This window comes from Abrus precatorius, unplaced genomic scaffold (assembly GCF_003935025.1).
Source record: "Abrus precatorius isolate BTA unplaced genomic scaffold, Abrus_2018 Scaffold7, whole genome shotgun sequence".
Lineage (NCBI taxonomy): Eukaryota > Viridiplantae > Streptophyta > Magnoliopsida > Fabales > Fabaceae > Abrus > Abrus precatorius.
Genome location: NW_020874417.1, coordinates 20,120,991 through 20,126,808, shown reverse-complemented (window position 1 = coordinate 20,126,808; position 5,818 = coordinate 20,120,991). Strand labels below are relative to the sequence as shown.

Sequence of the window (5,818 nt, the reverse complement as noted above, 5' to 3'; positions counted from 1 at the left end):
TTGAAAATGGAAGAGATGTATTAGTGCTTTTCATTGCAGAATTCTGAGGATTCCAATTATAAAATTGTTGATTCCTATTATTAGAATACTGAAATCCAGGAGGAAATGATTGTTGAGGATAAGATTGTTGCTGTCTTTGATAATTCCCCATATAATTGACTTGCTCTTGTGGTTCAGGAGTAGGTACATCACATGCACCATTAGCATAATTCCCTCCACAAAAATTGCATGTCAACTGACTTGTTACCACATTTCCAGTCTGCAAATTATTAATCTGCTGAGTCAAAGCTGCTATTTGATCAGAAAATAATTGGTTCTGCAGCTGATTCTGTGCAAGAAAAGTTTTCATCATCTTTGCTTCATATTCATTTCCTCTTCTTGTATTCCTCAAGTTGGAATTCTGATACATGGATGAAGCCATCATCTCAATGATTCTTTGGGCTTCTTCCAAGGATTTCATGCTCAAAGATCCTCCTGCAGCTGCATCAGTCATAGTTCTAGTTACTACATTCATTCCATTATAAAAAGTTTCCAGCTGCATTCATTCTAGAATACAATGATGTGGACATCTTCTCAGCAACTCTTTATATCTTTCCCATGCTTCATAAAGTGATTCTCCTTCCTACTGCACAAACGATGTTATTTCTCCCCTCAGCTTAGCAGCTTTTGAGGGAGGAAAATATTTTGTTAGAAATTTATTCACAAGTTCAGTCCATGTGGTGATACTTCCTTGAGGCTGTGCTTGTAACCAACATTTGGCTTTGCCTCTTAAAGAAAATGGAAATAGCCTCAGTCTTATAGCATCTTCACTTACTCCATTCATCCTTATAGTATCACACAACTGCAGAAAATTAGAAATATGCAGATTAGGATCATCAGAAATTCCACCAGAAAATTGGTCCTGCTGCACTAGGTGAAGTAAGGTTGGTTTTATCTCAAAATGATTGGCTTGAATGGTTGGTCTAACAATTGAAGAATTATAGCCTTGCATATCTGGAATTGCATAATCTCTTAGTGTTCTCATTCTTTGTTGTTCTGCCATTTCAACTTTTGGAGTTGGTTGTCTAAAAGGTGAATGTTTCCTATTTGCAAAAGGAGTGACTTGAAATTCTGGAGAATGTATAACCTCTAGATCACTGTCACTTCCTACAAATCTTTCTGCTCTAGTCTCTTTTCTTAATCTCCTAAGAGTTCTATCAATGTCAGGATCAAAGACAAGAGCAGATTTATTTTTGTTTTTCCCACGCATATACAACTAAACACAGATATAGTATAATGAAAATAGAAAACTGCACATGTAATGTAATAGTTGCAGAAAATTTAAAGAAACAAATGCTCAATCTAGTTATTTTCCTGTTACTAATGATATTGAAACAAATTATTCTCGGCAACAGCGCCAAAAACTTGTTACTTTTTACAACTGTTGTTGCAATGAAGGTAAACTGACTAGCAAGTGTACTAGTGTTGTTGTAGCAAGTTATAAAAAAAAAATCTTAGAATCAAATTGAGTTCCAAGTATCGTCCTCAGGGAATAAAGTTCTCAATTACCACTTCACAAGATCACAATTAGTTGAGCTTTACAAATTTCAGATGGAATTGGTATGAATGTATCAAAAACAAAATTAGAAAGTAAAACAGAACAGTTAGTACAAAAGTATATAGTAAACAGATGTAGAAAGAGTAGTTAGGAAATTGTTTCACCAAAACTTCAACATTGAATCAATAAAGTTCTGAACTTTCAAGCATTTAGATGGAATGACAATCAGTTTCACGTTATATTAATCAAAGGACAATCCCTTGCCTCAATGAATCTAACATCTAATCAAATCACTCTAATCCCTTAGATCTAATCCAATCAAATGTTGCATTAAGTTTGAGAAACTAAAAGATTGCAAGATTAAGATATCTTATCCCTAAGAAACCAATAACCTTGGCAATTAATTCAGATCTGAGAAACAAATTCAATTCCCATTGATAAGAGTTCCTCTATGATTAGTTGGTCAAATTTCCATTCAATTGCTACTTTAACAGCAGAATCAATCACTCAATCCAATCCAAAACTCAAAGTTCAGATCCAAAATCAATTCAACATTTCCATTTCAAATTAACAATTCCTAACCACAAAGAGTTTAAGCAAACATTACAAAAAGAGAAGAGAAGAGAAGAGGAGAAGAGAATGAACAAAGAAGAAACATCTTCAAGCCAATCTCCAATCTGATACCTCAAGAAATGAAGCTTGGTGTTCGTCCTCAATCTCCCTCTCTGACTCTCTCAACAACAAAAACAAATGGAAAATAAAAAATGAACAAAAAACTCCAAAATTCCTGAGCTAACTACCTTTTATAGAATTCCCGCTCTGCTGGCGTGATCACTTTTTCCAGCAATAGTAATCACGCAGAGGCTAATTCTTCATTTCCACTTGCGCGTGTTCACTTTTGCTAGTGATAGTAGCCACGCGTACTTCAAAGTGTTCACTTTTGTTGAAAATAGTAGCCACGCAGAAGCTTCCTTTGCTAATGTCATGCGCGTGTTCACTTCTACTGGAAATAGTGAACACGCAGAAGCTGCTTTCTTGCGCGTGTTCACTTTTGCTGATAATAGTGAACACGCGCAGCTACTCTTCTTGGAGGACTCTCTGGAACGCTCACTTTTTCCAGAAAAAGTGATCACGCAGAAGCTCTTCTCATTGCAACCTCTCTGGAACGACCACTTTTGCCAGCAAAAGTGATTACGCAGAAGTTCTTCATTTTATGGTTTTGGAGTGATCACTTTCACCAGCGAAAGTGATCACTCCGAGGCTATTTTTCAATTATCAACTTCTTTCCTCCAATTTTGCTACTTTTCTTCTATTTTTCTTTGATCATCCAATCCTCATAACTTAGCTCGAAATTCCCTACAAAAGCATGCTTGAAATGTCACTTTTTACATAGAAAATCAATGAATTTTAAAATAACTATGTTTAAAAGTGACATGCAACATTTTATTATTTTTTTAAGGGTTTTCTACTATTTCTAGCATGTTTTCTTTATTAATTGCACTAAAAACTATTGTAAAATACTAGTAAAATATGGATTCATCATTAACATCAACTTATCTGCCAGTCAAGTTGGGTCTGCCACTTAGTTGAAAGCTATGAAACAAGTCTGTGGTAGTTTAAAACTTGAATTGGCACAATATCGTGAAGTTGTTGCCTTTGCTCAATTTGGCTCAGACCTTGATGCTGCGACTTAGGAGTTACTCAATAGAGGTGTAAGGCTTACAGAAGTACTGAAACAACCACAATTTGCATCATTTCCAATTGAAAAACAAATTATAGTAATTTATGCAGTTGTCAATGGATTTTGTGATCAAATGACATTAGACAAAATTCCTCAATATGAAAGAGGCATTCTAAAAACTATTAAACCAGAATCACTATAATCACTAAAAGGGGGAATAACTAGCGAAAGAAAGATAAAATGAGATGCATTCGTAAAAGATAAAGGAAATACTTACAAATGATGAAAAAAATGAAAGGCAAACAAATTATATATATATATATATATATATATATATTTATATATATATTGAGGAGTCTATTTTTTCTCTTAATTTATTTGATGTCATCGTTTGATTTAACCACTTTACTTGAATTTTTTCCCTTATTTATGGAGAGCGAGAGCTCTTCACTCATACCATAGTCCAAGCCCATTGTGAACCAAACACCAGACCCAGCCACCCCTACAGAGTCTTTTGCCCCTGACCCTGACCTTTCCCATCCATTACTGGATGACAACACTCGTTGCGCTGAACTAGATGAGTGCGCGGGGTTTCATTTTTTAGGGTTGTCAGAATCTCATAAAGAAAAAGTGTTAGACATACAATTAAAAATAGAAAGGGCCATTGAGAAAGCTTTGCTCTCCGACGGGTATTCCCAGGACGAGCTTAATGCAAGTAACAAATGAAATGAAATTTGTGGTTTTTTGTTCTATCCTAAGGAAAAACTTCTTTCTCTAGGGAAATACAAGTCTTATGTCAAATAAGTTGAATTTAGGACCCACCGGAGCCAACCATATAAGAATATTATAGATGTCATATCTTCTTATAAACTATTCTTAACAAAAGTGAAAAAATAAAGAGGTGGGAACAGAAGGGAGGAAAGATGAAACTGCTCCCTGGGCTTGGCTGACTTGATTGAGGTTGGTGGTTCTGGCAAGAATGAATGAGGGGCAAGGTTAAAAATGGAATTAGTAGTAGATATACACACCAATTAAATTGAATATTGGATCAATGGTACTGCTTTCTATGCTATGATGTAAAGGATACATGGGTTTAAGATTCTAGCTCCTAGTCTTTTGGGAGTTGTAGTTTTTATTTGAGCAAGGGTATCCTCAAATAAGAACGAGGCCCATCCCAAAAATGAGGCAGGGAAGTAGAAGTGGGCATGTGGGTCTCCTTTGCATTTCTATCAATATTGGAATGAGGTTTGAAATGTTATCATTAGTAGGTGAAGAAGTGAGCTTTCCAGTGTGATTGGGGCATTCTACAATTTAAGGTCTGATTTTTCTTGTCCTTTATGACTGGGATTTGTTGACTACCTAACCTAATATGGATACCTATCCTAGACTTGAGAACAGCCAAATTCTTATTCTTATTGTATGACCATGCTGAGTTAAGAGAAAACACCTTTTCCATTTCTGTAATGTCTGTTGCTTTTACGACTACTTAATCTATTGCTGGATGATTGACTGTGGATTGACCAAGGGTAAATACCTCTGCTCCAGGCCTTTGCTTCCAAGATGTATAGTTGTTTGTAAGATGTGAGAAACATGGATTCCTCGAGATGTCTAGTGTCACGACTTCTTTTTATAAAGAGTCAATAACATTTCGTTTATCTTTCTTAATTCATTTATTTAATTTATATGGCACTAGATATATGTATATCAATAAAAGAGTATAATTTTTTTTAAAAATAGGACTCTAATATTTAAATGAACAAATAACGAGCCTAATGGGCATTTATATACATCATTCAAGTCCTTACATAAACTTTCACATTTACATCATCTAATTCGGTGCAAATCGAATACAAGTATTTAAAACATAATTACAATTACAGTCATTGACAAATTGGTAATTCAACAAACTAAACATAGACCAACAAAATGATCAACTATATGTTCTTCCTAAAAGTTACTAACTTCAATGTTTCTTAGCTAGACCTTCCAGTTTGAGAAGTCGATGCATTCCCTGTACCTTCTACTCACGTACCATTGTACGATCATTGTAGTGTACACATATACCAAAACAACAAAATGCAAGGGTGAGCTTATAAAATCAACAACCTTATTAATGAAATATGAATAAATATAAATGAAATTAATTAAATAGCTTATATCAGTCAGCACACCATGTTACACAACTTTAATACAATAATGCAGCATGTCCAAAATAGTACTCCTAGGGAGTTCTGTAGAGAGATCGACCGTTTGAAACTGGAATAAGGCTTGATCAGCTCAGATCTACTCAAAATAACCAGATTTAAGTCCCTTGAGAAAGAAAGAGAAGAAACAAGGTAAAAACTGAGAATTGAGCTCCGAGAACTTATAGTCATATTTTAGTACATCTTTCTCTCCATGTTTTTAGTTTAATTGTGCTTCATTAGTGCATTATTTTGATGTGTTAGTAAGTAATTTAGGATTTAAATATAAATCTTTCTTAATTCCCGCCATAATTTCTTATTTTGACACAGTTTCTTGCAAAGACCATATCTGAAGCTACACTACTCGGAATTGGACAAAATTGGTTTCCCTGGAAAGATAAGACAGAGATCTACAAC

General features: G+C 34.7%; 1 non-coding gene across 1 annotated transcript; it reads left to right on the top strand.

The window, feature by feature from the left end:
* Positions 1–551: 551 nt before the first annotated feature.
* LOC113873911 lies at positions 552–658 on the top strand. Its single transcript, XR_003505977.1, has one exon. It is a non-coding gene; the product is annotated as a small nucleolar RNA R71 (small nucleolar RNA).
* The last annotated feature ends 5,160 nt before the right edge of the window (positions 659–5,818 follow it).